This window comes from Odocoileus virginianus, chromosome 5 (genome assembly GCF_023699985.2).
Source record: "Odocoileus virginianus isolate 20LAN1187 ecotype Illinois chromosome 5, Ovbor_1.2, whole genome shotgun sequence".
Taxonomy (NCBI): Eukaryota; Metazoa; Chordata; class Mammalia; order Artiodactyla; family Cervidae; genus Odocoileus; species Odocoileus virginianus.
In genome coordinates this window covers 4,776,005-4,790,856 of record NC_069678.1, presented here as the reverse complement: position 1 = coordinate 4,790,856, position 14,852 = coordinate 4,776,005, and positions in this window count along the sequence as shown.

Genomic DNA, 14,852 nt, shown 5'->3' with positions numbered 1-14,852 from the left:
TAGAGCTGGACATTCTACCTGGCCGCCAATGCAGTGTGCACACCCTTCCCAGTTGTGCTAGCAAACACAGATGTATGTATAAAATTTGGTTTTGATACAATGGACCATGTATTCTGAAACAGCAATGATATGTGAGAAGGAACATTGGGTTGAGCAGGCAGTGGGATGTAGTGCGTGTGTGCTAAGTTGCTTAAGTCATGTCTGACTCTTTGCAACAATATGGACTATAATCCACCAGACGCCTCTGTCCATGGGATTCTCCAGGCAAGAATACCGGAGGAGGTTGCCATGCCCTCCTCCAGGGGATCTTCCCAGCCCAGGGATCAAACCTGCTTCTCCTGCACTGGCAGGTGAATTCTTTACCACTAGTGCCACCTGGGAAGTGGGATATAGAGTTGAGTACAATTTGTGGGGGAAAAAAAAAGGCAGAGGGTAAGGTGAAGATGGAGACAGTTTTCCCTTTGGCTAAATAATAGAGAATGCTGCCTCTTGAGGATAGGAGTGTCCAGCCAGGGCTGTAAAGCTATACTCAAATAGAGACCCAAGGTTAAAGGATATCCAAAGACCAGGGGATTGGCAATAGATACAATTGAATGTCGTCTTATGAATTAATAAAATCCTAGTATTTAAACCATGCTGGATGCTAGTGAGGGCTCACAGTTGTGGAGACATTAGAATGACACAGAAATCATCACATCCCCTGCACCAGATCACTTGCACCTTCATGAAGCACTCAGTGTTGAGGGGCATTTTTCTGCATGATTGAAGACATTCTAATAATACACACAATATTTCTCAGTTTTTCCAAAACAACCAACAAAGTAGTTTAAAAAACAAAAGGAATAGAAATAAGTAAAGTATTAGTTGCTCAGTCATGTCCAACTCTTTGTGACCCCGTGAACTGTAGCCTGCCAGGCTCCTCTGTCCATGGGGATTCTTCCAGGCAAGAATATTGGAGTGGGTTGCCATGCCCTCCTCCAGGGGATCTTCCCAAACCAGGGATCAAACCCAGGTCTCCCGTACTGCAGGCGGATTCTTTACCGACTGACCCACCAGGGAAGCCTGAAAGAAGTAAGTCATGATGTAAATGATGGTAATTCACAGTTGTGAGAATATGAATGGTTGTTCTTTTCTTTTTTGGATTTTTTAATTTTCTAAAAATAAAAAACTTCCCTGGTGGTCCAGTGGTTGGGAGTCTGCCTCCCAGCGCAGGGGGATGTGAGTTCTATCCCTGGCCCAGGAAGATCCCGCATGCCGTGGAGCAGCTAACCCCGGGTGCCATAGCTGCTGAGCCCGCCTGCTGAGCCCGCCTGCTGCAACTACCGAAGCCAGTGTTCCCTAGAACCCATGCTATGCAATGAGAGAAGCCGCTGCGAGGAGAAGGCTGTGCACCACAACGAAGATTAGCCCCCACTCACCACAGAGAAAGCCCACGTGCCGCAACAAAGACCGCGCGCAGCAAAAAGGAAAAGAAAAGAAAAATAATCCAATTTGAAAATAAAAACAAAATGAAAAGGCATAAAGATAATAAAAGAAGCTCAAACAAGGCTGACTGAAACTCGTTTTCATAGGTACAATTTATATAATTCTCCCCACATCTCTGCGGGACACGGTTATTTTTCCCATTTTCAGAAGGAGAAACTGAAGCTAAAGTTGTTACGTAATTTCCTCAAGGTCACACAGCTAGAATGTGAGTGACTCTGGACTCGAACCCTGGTCTTTTGACCCTAGATTCCACGTTCCTCCTTCCACTTCTCTCTGTTTCTCAAGAACAGTAGTCTCTTCTGATGGTTAAAGCAACGGGGTATTTTCTTTTTTTGGCTAAGCCTTGCAACATGTGGTATCTTAGTTCCCTGATCAGGGATCGAAGCCTCATCCCCTGCATTAGAAGTGCAGAGTCCTAACCTTGGACTGCCAGGATCCTTTGGAAGGAAAGGTGATTAGTCTTCTCCTGCCATCACCCAAAATGAGTGACTCAGCTGCAAATACCTGGGAATGACCAGGAAAGTGTACTGGCCCTTTAACTGGAGACAGGTGACAAAGACATAACTACAGAAGAATGATCAGGACTTGCCCACAGACTCGAGGAATGCTCACATCACACCTTAGAAGTAGGCCCCCTTTTTAAAAAATCACCCCTGCAGAATGCCTGTAATACATAGGCCTTGTTGACTGAAGAAGAATGCCCAACCTAGGAATTATGAGTTATGTTTCATTCAGGGACCTTACTGAGGACGATAACCCAAGAGACAGCCTCTCAGACATCTCTGAGGAACTGCTCCAACAAGGTAATGGAAGAGCCAGGATACATAGGAGTTTTTGCTGAAAAAAAACAAAAACCAGAACAAACCTACATAGCTGAACATCAAAAGATTACTGCTAATCACAAAAAAAGTAGACATCTCAGTTTTAGCACTTTCAGTATATATGTGTTTGTATGTTAGTCTCTCAGTCATGTCTGATTCTTTGCAACCCTATGGACCAGACCAGAATACTGGAGTATTCCCTTCTCCAGGGGATTTTCCCAAACCAGGAAACTGAACCCAGGTCTCCCACATCGCAGGCAGATCCTTTACTGTCTGAGACACCAGGGAAGCCCTTCATTGTATGGGAAGAGGCAATAGTCTGTGCTCATTGAAACTATTCCTTTGGTATACATCTCAGCTAGGTAAGGACAGTATCCTGTTATTCCCCATCCTAAATTCCCCTCAGGGCACTCTGTTGTAGGGGTGGCTGGAGTGGCTGATGGTTTCATGGTGGCAATGTTCATGGTTTACTAGAATGGCAGGCTACACACAATCTTGATTTGTCACCTATGCACCTATTGTGGAATTACAAATTACCCTAAAACTTGGCACCTTAAAACCACCATGTCATTTTATTTAACAGGTCAGGGCTGGGCAATTCACACGCAAGTCTTTTATGTGGTTCCAGTCAAATGTCAGCTGGAGCTAACTGCGTTGAATGTGCAAAATGGCTCACTGACATGAGTGGCAGTTGATGTTGGCTAATGAGCTGTCCACTAGAAAGTCTACATGTGGCCTCTCCAGGTTGGCCAACTCAGGGCAGTAGGACATCACACCTGATGTCTAGCTTCCCCCGGGACAGGCATTTCCAAAAAACCAGGCAGCAGCTGCAAGTCCTTCTCTGATCTAGCCTTGGAAGTCATGTATCACTCCCATGGCATCTGTTGGTTACAAATGAATCTTTAAACAGACTATATTCAAGGGAAGGAAAATTAGGCTCCAACTCTTGATGAAGGTATGGCAAAATCACATTGTAAAAATGCATGTAATTGGGATTTTTAAAGTATTTTATATTAATTTCTCATTTAAAGGCTTTATTCTCTGCAATCACTCCCCTGCTTTTTTTTTTTTTTTAGTCTTCTAATGTTGTTGAAGCCTTCAATGGCTATGTCAATGACCCCTCTTGATAAATGTCACATTTCTCTTGAAAATAGGTGGGTTATTTTCAAGTATCTTTTGATATTAATCTCTAATATAATTCCACAGTGATAAGAGAATAGATTCTGCATGATTTCAATACCTTTAGACTATGAAATTTTTGCGTCTGGTCTTATGTCCCTGGATATGTTCCAATGTCTTCTAGTTTATAGTCTATAGGAACTTGAATAGACTTTGTATCCTACTGTTGTGTGAAAATTGCATAAATCTTAATTATGTTGAATTGGTTCATACTGCTTTTCAGGTCTACTATATCTTTCTACTTCTTTGTATATTCATTCTATTAATTTTTGAGAGTTTGATATTTAAACTCCCAGTAAAAATCTTAATTTATCTACTTAAAAATTAATATTAAAAAAAATTAATTGTAATATATAGTGGAACTATATGCAACTTTGTTCTGCATTTTCCAAATTTCCTGTAAATGTGTTACTGTATTTTCATAATTTACAAAAATAAAATAAAGAAGTAAGCAAAAAAACAAAAGAGGCATGTAAGGTGAGAGATGTTTTAGCCAACTCCAGACAGTAAAATCTGCTCAGGCATTTAATCCAGTGTTTGCCGAACTTTGTCACCTCATTGCACACACAGAAAGCGTAATGTACAGAAAGTATAACAGGTTCATGACACACCTGTTGGGTAGTTCTGACAGGCTCACCATCTGTGATCAACAAATCTTCCTTCCTGTACTTTATGGCCAGTGTGCGTTTGAGGACACGATTTCCCACATGCTTCAGAGTAATTTTTAAATTTTATTTTACTGAAGTATAGTTGATTTACAATGTTACATTTAATTTCTGCTCTACAGCAAAGTGACTCAGTTATACATATATCGGTTCAGTTCAGTCGCACTGAACTGACTCTTTGCGAGCCCATGGACTGCAGCACACAAGGCTTCCCTGTCCATCATCAATTCTCAGAGTTAGCTCATGTCCATCGAGTCAGGGATGCCATCCAACCATCTCATCCTTTGTCATCCCCTTCTCCTCCCGCCTTCAATATTTCCCAGCATCAGGGTCTTTTCCAATGAGTCAGTTCTTCTCATCAGGTGGCCAAAGTATTGGAGTTTCAGCTTCAGCATCAGTCCTTCCAGTGAATATTCAGGACTGATTTCCTTTAGGATGGACTGGTTGGATCTCCTTGCAGTCCAAGGGATTCTCAAGAGTCTTCAACACCACAGCTCAAAAACATCAATTCTTCAGCACTCAGCTTTCTTTATAGTCCAACTCTCACAACCATACATGACTACTGGAAAAAATCATAGCTTTGACTAGATGGACATTTGTTGGCAAAGTAATATCTCTGCTTTTTAATATGCTGCCTAGGTTGGTCATAGCTTTTCTTCCAAGGAGCAAGCATCTTTTAATTTTGTGGTTTCAGTCACCATCTGCAGTGATTTTGGAGCCAAAAAAATATAGTCTGTCATTGTTCCCATTGTTTCCCCATCTATTTGCCACGAAGTGATGGGACTGGATGCCATGATCTTAGTTTTCTGAATGTTGAGTTTTAAGCCAACTTTTTTGCTCTCCTCTTTCACTTTCATCAAGAGGCTCTTTATTTCTTCTTCGCTTTCTGCCATAGGGGTGGTGTCATCTGCATATCTGAGATTATTGATATTTCTCGTGGCAATCTTGATTCCAGCTTCTGCTTCATCCAGCCTGGCATTTCACATGATGTACTCTGATACAAGTTAAATAAGCAGGGTGACAATATACAGCCTTTCCCAATTTGAAACCAGTCTGTTGTTTCATGTCCAGTTCTAACTGTTACTTCGTGACCTACATACAGATTTCTCCAGAGGCAGGTCAGGTGGTCTGGTATTCCCATCTCTTTAAGAATTTTCCACAGTTTATTATGATCCACACAGTCAAAGGCTTTGGCATAGTCAATAAAGGAGAAGTAGATGTTTTTCTGGAACTCTCTTGCTTTTTCAATGATCCAACAGATGTTGGCAATTTGATCTCGAGTTCCTCTGCTTTTTCTAAAGCCAGCTTGAACATCTGGAAGTTCATGGCTCATGTACTGTTGAAGCCTGGCTTCTAGCCCCACAGGGACAGGGGTTCTGGGTGCAGCAGACCTGGGTGTGGCATAAGCTGTCTTAGAAGAAGTCGCCATTTACCCCACCATAGAGCTGCCAGATCTTACACAGGATTGGGGAAACAGACTCTTGGAGGCACAAACAAAACGTGGTGTGCACCAGGACCCAGGAGAAAGGAGCAGTGACCCCACGAGAGACTGACTGATGCAGACTTTGCCTGTGAGTGTCCAGGAGTCTCCAGCAGAGGCGTGGGCCTGCAGTGGCCTGTTGCAGGACTGGGGGCGCTGAGTGCAGCAGTGCATGCGTGGGACCTTTGGAAGGAGGACCTTATCTTCATTACCTCCACCATAGCTTGGCCTCAGGTCAAACAACAGGGAGGAAACACAGCCCCACCCGCAACAACAGAAAACTGGATTACAATTTTACTGAGCATGGCCCTGCCCATTAAAATAAGACCCAGTTTCCCCCTCAGTCAGTCGCTCCATCAGGAAGCTTCCATAAGCCTCTTATGTATATGTATTCTTTTAATATCCTTTTCCATTATGGTTTATCACAGGATGTTGAATATAGTTCCTTGTGCTGTAGAACCTTGTTCAACAGTAGAACCTTGTTGTTTATCCATTCTTTATATAATAGTTTGCCTCTGCTAATTCCAAATTCCCAGCCCTTCCCTCCTTCACCTGCTCCCACTTGGCAACTGCAAGTCTGTTCTCTGTATCTGTTAAGTATGTTCTGTTTCATAAATATGTTCATTTATGTCATATTTTAGATTCCACACATAAGTGATATCACATGGTATTTGTCTTTCTGACTTAGTTCGCTTAGTCTGATAATCTCTAGGTCCACCCATGTTACTGCAAATGGCATTATTTCACCCTTCTTATAGCTGAGTAGTATTCCATTGTATATACGTTCCACATCATCTTTATCCAGTCATCTGTCAACGGACATTTAGCTTATAAATACTGCTACTTCAGAGTAATTTTTGAGCCAACAGAAAAGAAACTCCCAGCTCTGACTCCACTGTACTATAGGTTTCTCTCCTGTAAGAGTTTTTGTGTCCAAAAGCTTTGAGATAGTTTTCCATTTTGTCTTTCATAAACACTAAAGGAGAAAACATGCATTCTTCATGCATTGGGTCTGCTTTAAATATATGCTGCCAATCAAAAAGAATAGCTGAATTGGACACAACAAATATGCTAAAATTTTTAAGTTTATAATGGTTTCCAAACAACAATGACAGCAATAGAAACCATTATGGCAATCTTTGGAGGTTTCCAGGGTACTAACTCATTCAGAAAGCTGGTTAGTAAAGGGAAAAGACAAAGCATTTACCCTGTCTTTCGAATATGAATTACATTTTATGATATGTCAGTTGTCACTGTATCAGCTCCTAATCTACCCTTCCTGTCTCTGTGTTGTGGTACTGGTGCTGGACCCTGTGAATACTTCTCCTATTGCCACCAGTGGTAAGCTTTGATCAGTAGAGGCGGTTGGAAAGACACTGCAGGAGGAAGGAGTTTCTCTTTCTGGTTCCATTGTGAATTCCTGCTTGTTCCTGCTTGTTCCTGCCGCGTACAGTGGCCAAGAGTGTGGAGGACACTCCGTGAGTTTTAGCAGCACTCTGGTTGGCTTCCTATGGAGTTTGTCCACATCCCAGTGGGTAGTTTTCTTGCCAGGCCTGACTTAAACTCCTCCACTATCCAGGGAAGTATAGCCACACTCTCTCCAACCTCAGGGATAGGGTTTGTCACTCCCTTGGGTGATCTGACTCAGCTCCAGAGCTGTAACTATTCCCTGGATCTGCTATTCTTTAGAGTTTCTTAATCCCTATTGGTTAATCTTCTATTACTATTTAATAATTTCTTATAACAACATTTTTCTGTTCAAGTCACTGTGTGGTTTTTGTCTCCTGTGTGAATCCTGACTGAGTCACATGGTAATCAATTTATTGACCTGGGATGGTTCTTTTATATAGAAGAAGACCAGCTCACAAATGTTTAAGGAATGACAGAATTAAAATACTTAACAGTTTTTTAAAAAAGAACATATCTAGGCAACGATAATTAGTGATGCTTAACCACTCAAAGCTGATGGGGAACCTAATAACAAATGAATCAGGCTGATTTCACCTGAATCCAGAGGCAGATTTACCCTGAGCAGATAATACAGTAAGTTTCAGTGGCCCTCACTTCAGCGGTTCTTTTCCAAGTCCTAGACTCTAACTTTATATTTGGAACTTGGATTTCTTTCTCATAAAGAAAACTCTTCAAATTGAAAATCTTGTCTTCCACATACCTGGATTACTGTGTCAACCCACTGATCAACATTAAGATCACAAAAATAAAGACAATAAAACACAGCCCCCTGCTGTGATGGGATAGGAAATAGCACCATTCAGAAACACTTCTGCCATAAGTTTAACCTCAAACTGATCAAACAGCCAGATAAACCACTGCTGCTGCTGCTGCTAAGTCTCTTCAGTCGTGTCCGACTCTGCGACCCCATAGACGGCAGCCCACCAGGTTCTGCCGTCCCTGGAATTCTCCAGGCAAGAACACTGGAGTGGGATGCCATTTCTTTCTCCAATGCATGAAAGTGAAAAATGAAAGTGAAGTCACTCAGTCGTATCCGACTCTTCGAGACCCCATGAACTGCAGCCTACCAGGCTCCTCCGCCCATGGGATTTTCCAGGCGAGAGTACTGGAGTGGGTTGCCATTGCCTTCTCCGAGATAAATCACTAGTTGATATTAATACAAACTACTGGGGACAGAAGAACATGTAAGACACATCAAGAGAATACAACAGCCAAATCCAAAATATGGGAGACTTTATAGGACAAATTACCCAATTTTTTCAACTTTTCAATTTTTTGCAATTTCAAATAAATTGCAAGTAATAAAAAAAATGGAAAAGGGAGAGAGATCATCATATAAATTTAAAAAGACTTCTTGAGAAATATCAGTAAAAGTGATGTGTGTACCTTGTTTGGATCCTGATTCAGATAAAATAACTGTGATATAATCAGAATTTTTATACTGACTGAATATTAGATGGTATTAGGGAATTATTGTTTATTTCTTCTAACCATTATGATGGATATAACCTGTGATGGATATATTTTTTAAAGAGCCCTTATCTCTTAGAGATATATATTTAAGGATTTTTGAATGAAATGACATAAAAATCTGAGGTTGTTTAAAAAATAATCAGCAAATGGGATTTCTCTGGTGGTCCAGTGGCTAAGACTCTGTGTTCCCAATGCAGGGAGCCGGGGCAGGATCGATTCCTGGTCCGGGTATTAGATCCCACAAGCAGCAACTAAGAGTTTGCATGACACAATTAAAGATCCCACATGCTACACTGAAGACTGAAGATCCCAAGTGCTACAACTAAGACTGGGCCTAGTCAAATAAATAAATATTCTAAATAAGAAGAATCTAGCAGAGAGTAGGATAATAAAGTTTAGTTGGTCTTATGTTGATAAATGGTAAATGGGTACATGGAGGTTTATTACAAATATATTCATTATTTTCAAACACTGTAGTGTATGTTTAAAAATGTCATCATAAAATAAAATGTCATCATAAAAATGTCATCATTTAGTGAAATAAAAATACATGTTACCAGAGTTGATATGTTGTCTGGATATTAATAATAATCAAATTCATGTCATATATTGTAGTTCACAGAGAACTTTTTATGCATAACAATATAACCCTAACCTCAAGCCTATGAGATAGGCTTTATTATCCTCTTTTCACAGGAAACAATTTCAGAGTAATTAAGTCAGTGACTCAAAGGCTTCAAGCTAGCAGGAAGCAGAATTTGTGATTTAGATCAAAGTTCTTGATTTTTGTATCTCATGTTCTATCAGGGGAGGTAGAGGAAATGCTGAATCTTCCTGGTTAAGTCATTTAATTTCTCTGTTTTAGGAAAATGGAAGCAACACTACTCAACCTGCCTTTTTTTTAGTTGTTGGGAAATTCAAGTCTGAAAATTTCCAGGAGGGAGCTTTGTTAATTGTCAAGTGCCTTAAAAATTTATTTTATTTATTTATTTCTAAATAGTTACTTATTCATTTGACTGTATTGGGCCTTAATTGTGACATGCAAGCTCTCTAGTTGTGGCTCAGTTGCCTTGCAGCCTGTGGGATCTTAGTTTCTCAACAGTGATCAAACCTGGGTCCTTTTCATTGCAAAGCAAATTCTTAACCACTGAACCACCAGGGAAGTCCCAAGGGCTTTAACATTTTAGACTGTCATACATCTATGTTTTCTAGCAGTGTGTGTGTTTGTGTGTTAGTCTCTCAGTTGTGTCTGACTCTTTGCGACCCCATGGACACACCAGGCTCCTCTGTCCATGGATTTCTCCAGGAAAGAATACTGGAGTGGGTTGCCATTCTCTTCTCCAGGGTATCTTCCCAACCCAGGGATCAAACCCGTGTCTCCTGCATTGCAGGCATATTTGTATCCATCTGAGCCACCAGATAAGCCCTCTCAGGCAGAGTCCTCTACACAAATGCGAGGAAGGGGAGAGCTCTAGGGGCTGGTCTCGGGCAATGCAAAGCTTCCTTTTGGCACTCCTGTCTTCTTTTTCTGTAGACCTCCTCGAATTCCAAACTCCATCCCTTACATCACTGTTAACAGACAGTGGTTAAGATGCTTTTCCTTGTGGCGCATTTGATTACTTGGCATTGTCTTGATGTGTCATTTTGTAGCTTGTGGGAACAGAGGCTCTGCAACAGCTGTTTATAACTGAAAGTTTTATGGCTTGATTTTAGGCTAGTAAAATGAGTATGAAACTGCATAGCATTTTCTGGTGTTGTCCAGAATTCTCTATTAGATTATTTACACTAAGTCATCCAGACCCATGAATTTTCATCAAGCAACACTGGAAAACAAATGAGACACTTTTGATTCTCTGGGGTGGGGGTGGGGGGTAGAAATGAAGAACTACAGCTAAAATGGCCAACATTAAATAACAACTACTACAGAAACCAAACACAAAAACAAACCTCTTTGGGGACTTGGTCTAGACATCTAAACAACCATTTCAAAGTGGCTGCATGCAAACAACCCCTTCAAAACATCTCACTCTGAAACACACATTTAATGATAGTGACATAATTCTGCCAATATATTATTTAAACACCAAGAGGAGCACCTAAACATTACTATTTGTTTTAAATACATAAGACATTTCATTTATGATTATTTCTTTTAAAATAATATTTTTAGCTATAAATAACTTTGGAAGTTCCATTACCTCTCTGTGTCTCAATTTTCTTAGCTCTAAATTAGGAACAATAATATCTACCTCATGGGTTAAAAATTGGATGATTATATGTGTAAAAGTACCCTGTACCTTGCTTGGGGCCTGGCACAAAGCAGGTACTAAATGTTAGTACGTCTTTGAAAATAGGAGGAGGGCATGGCAACTCACTCCAGTAGTCTTGCCTGGAGAATTCCTTGGACAGAGGAGCCTGGCTGGTTGCAGTCCATGGAGTCGCAATGAGTAAGACTCGTTAAATGTTAGTATCTCTTTGAATATAAGTACTTATTAAATTGTACGTTTAAGTCTATAATTGCCATAGAGCTCAGAGACAGAGTTTCACAGTCACTAGGACCAGCATGGTCGCTGAATACCCCTGGTACTGAAAACAGGAGGCCTGGCTGTTTGACAAAATAGCGTAGAATGTCAAAGTCAGGATCTCAGTGCTGAGTATATGGCTATTCCCTGCACATTTTTTTCAACTTTTCTGAATATTTAAAAATTGTTATAATAAAATGTTGGGAGAGAGAAAGGAGGGACACTTAGGGAGTTTGAGGTCAGCACGTACACACTGCTATGTTTAAAATGGATAACCAACAAGGACCTAATGGATAGCACAGGGAACTCTACTCAATGTCATGTGGCAGCCTGGATGGGAGGAGAGTTTGGGGGAGAATGGATACATGTATATGTATGGCTGAGTCCCCTTGCTGTCCACCCAAAACTATTAATGTCATAACGTTGTTAATCAGCTATATTCCAATATAAAATAAAAAGCTTAAAAAAATGTTGGGAGAGAAAGTCAAAAATAAAATCTGGTGGCCTCTCTGAGTTATCACGCCATAAGCAGCTTCAGTGGAGTAAATAGAGATGCACTATTCAGATCTATAAACCCATTAAATTGGCAGCAGGGAGGTAGAAATGGAGCTCCCAGCTGCACTGAGGGAAGCAGAGAACGCAGTTCTTTCCTGAAGGGTGGACCGGACGTGGGAACCCCAGCCCCCAAAGGGTCTTGCTGCTGTAGCCAGGAAAGTCTGCATCACTTAGAACATCTGCATAGGAATCCCCTGCCAGACTAGCTGTGATCATTTCCAGTTCTGCTTCCAGTCTGCCTGGGGGAACAGCATTACCAACAAAGACTTTGCTTTCAAAATGGAAAATTGTAGTCCCAGGATCTCAACAGGGGCTTCTGGAGTTTGTGAAAGGCATCTCCCTTCTCGAGAACTGAATTAAATGGGAAAATTTCAGAACTGCTGTAAAAGTGAGTCTCAAATGTCCCGAAAATAGCTTATATGGGACTACTAAGCATTGTGTGGGTGATTCATTGAAACTTTAATGCCTTGTTTTGATTTAATGGATCACTCGGGACATAGGTTAGGAGAATGGTGCAGTATTTATGCCAAACACACAGTAGAGGATTACTATCATAGTAGCAGTTCATAATGAACAGAGTTATGGTTCCCCTAAAATTTAGTCGAATGTATCATGTATAGTTTAACTCTGGACAAAGTATTTAAATATTTTAAACATTGGCCAATAAACATCTGTTGAGCACCTACGAGCTACTAAGAAATATAGCAAACACTTCTTTCTCTATAATGCATGAATTGTATAATTTCAGGAAAATGAGATATTCAAAGCTTTGCAGACACCATCTCTTTAGCTGTACTTCTCTGTGAGAATCATTGTTTGGATGTCTTCATAGTCATCCAAGTATCATATGAGGGAAAAATTGAGACGCCATTCAGCTGGCCAGCAATTTTCATTATTATCCAGTTGTATTGTCTGAGTGATATAATTTTTAAAATTGTTTTTAAAGAAATGCTCACGGACTGGAAGGATGTAAACTGAGAAGTAAAGTCTATCTCCATGCAACATCCCAATCTCACTTCCCAGAGGTTACCCTAATAACAGATTTTTGCATCCACCTTTAGAGAATTTTTACACATACACAAATATATATGTGACCCAAATGTTGGCTGTCTACCTTATCCTTAGGACTGGACCCTCTTTTGGTCCCATGCCATGCTTGAGACAAAACTCAGCCTCTGGTCAAGGGCGTTTACAAGAAACCCAGTCATACCAAATATATTTGATGAATAAAGTATTATTAAAGGTTGATAGGGTTGGGGAGAAGGGTCACATTGCCGGAGGTTGGCATCCCTTCCTTAAACATAGCTATGTTTAACATGCCTCTGCTTCATAGTCTTGCCAGCCCATACTGGGCATTCTCCTCTTTGGCCCCTGTTCACTGACAGACAGACACACACACACACACACACACACACACACACACACACAGTCTCAGTGATTATAGTCATGCCTTTTTTCCAAGGCCTCTGCATCCCCATCCCAACCCTCTCCTTCTCTCAATCACCCCAGCGAAGTTCTAAGGATGCACCACATTTTATTTAATCAGTCCCTTTCTGACATACATTTAGGCTGCTTTTAGTTCTCTTTTGTGTTGTTAAATGATGTGATTATTAATATTCTGAAAGATAAATCTTTGGATACTTGTTTGTTGTAAACTCTCAGAAGTGCAATGTCTGGGTCAAGAACTTGTACCTTCACACTCTGGATATATTTTGACAAATTGCTCTTTAAAATATGACATGTACATACATTCCTATCGAGTCTGGGAGCAACTACTTCTCATGCCTTGGCCAACACTAAACTTTATCATTTTTACTAATCTAATGGCAAAAAATAGTACTTGATTATTATTTTAATCTGTACTTCTATATTGATCAGTGGGGTTAAACATCTTTTCAAATACTTAATATGACTTTTTTTGTTTTTTGTAGATTCCATAGGTATTGATACCAGCAAATCCATATCCTCTTGAAATGATCTTTTTCTTTTGCTTCCAGGACACCCCTGTTTTTTGAATCATTTGTTGTCTCTTTTCTGGCGTCTGCTTCTTCACCTCCCTCTGGAATGTTGCTATCCTCTAGGATTCCAGCCTCATCCTGCTTCCTTTTCATTGTACACGCTTTCCCCCCGTGATTTCATCTACTTATCCAATAATAGTTACCATTTATTGACCACTTATTATGTTCTAAACATGCTACTAGACATTCTAAATAAATGCTTGCTATAACTCTGTGAGGTTGGTATTATCATCCCCATGTTTACAAATGAGGAAACTAGGGTCCCAGATTAACTTGCTGAAGATCACGTATACTACCAGTAAATAACGGAGTTGGGACCTGTTCTGCCTAGTGCACAAGCTCTTTTTAATACTCATGTGCTGTGTCCTCATTTACCATCTATAGGGAGAGCATCCCAAATCTGTATTTCCACTCCGAGCCTCTCTCCTGGCCTCCAAACCCAATTCCTCAAGAAATCTCTACATGGACAACTGCAGAAATCTTAGATGCAACATGCCTCCCCATGAATTTCCCTCCCAGTGATCCCTTTCATGGTTTATGGGGCCTCCCAGTCTCCCAGCCTCAGCTAATCAATCAAGTCCCATACAAACAGCTCAGACATCTGAACTTTTCTCTCTTCACCTCTGCTGCCCCTTAGCTCAGGGCCTTGCCATTTCTCTCCTGGAATGTCACATACTTCCTAAACTATTCTCCCTGCCACCAGGTTTTATCATTCTAGTTTATCCCCTACACTGTTACCATAAGCAGCCTTTTCCAATAAACACAATAACCCATAAATGATGATGTTCTCTTTTATAATATAGTAATACTTCTTCTGTTACTTAAAAATTTTTTTTTAATTTATTTCTTTTTGGCTGTGTTGGGTCTTCATTGCTGTGTGTGGGGTACTCTCCAGTTATGGTACACCAGCTTCTCATCATGGTGTCTTCTCTTGTTGAGAAGCATGGGATCTAGAGTGTGGTCTCGATAGTTGCAGGGTTAGTTGCCTTGCCGCATGTGGAATCTTCCTGGGCCAGGGATTAAACCCATGTTGCCTGCCTTGGCACACAGATTTTTAACCACTGGACCACCATGGAAGTCCGATGATAATGTTTTTTATCTTATAAGGCTCTTATAGGAAAGGAGTGATGCAATCGATGTAAGGTATGTAGCTTATGTTAATTCTGTGATAAATACAAATCCTT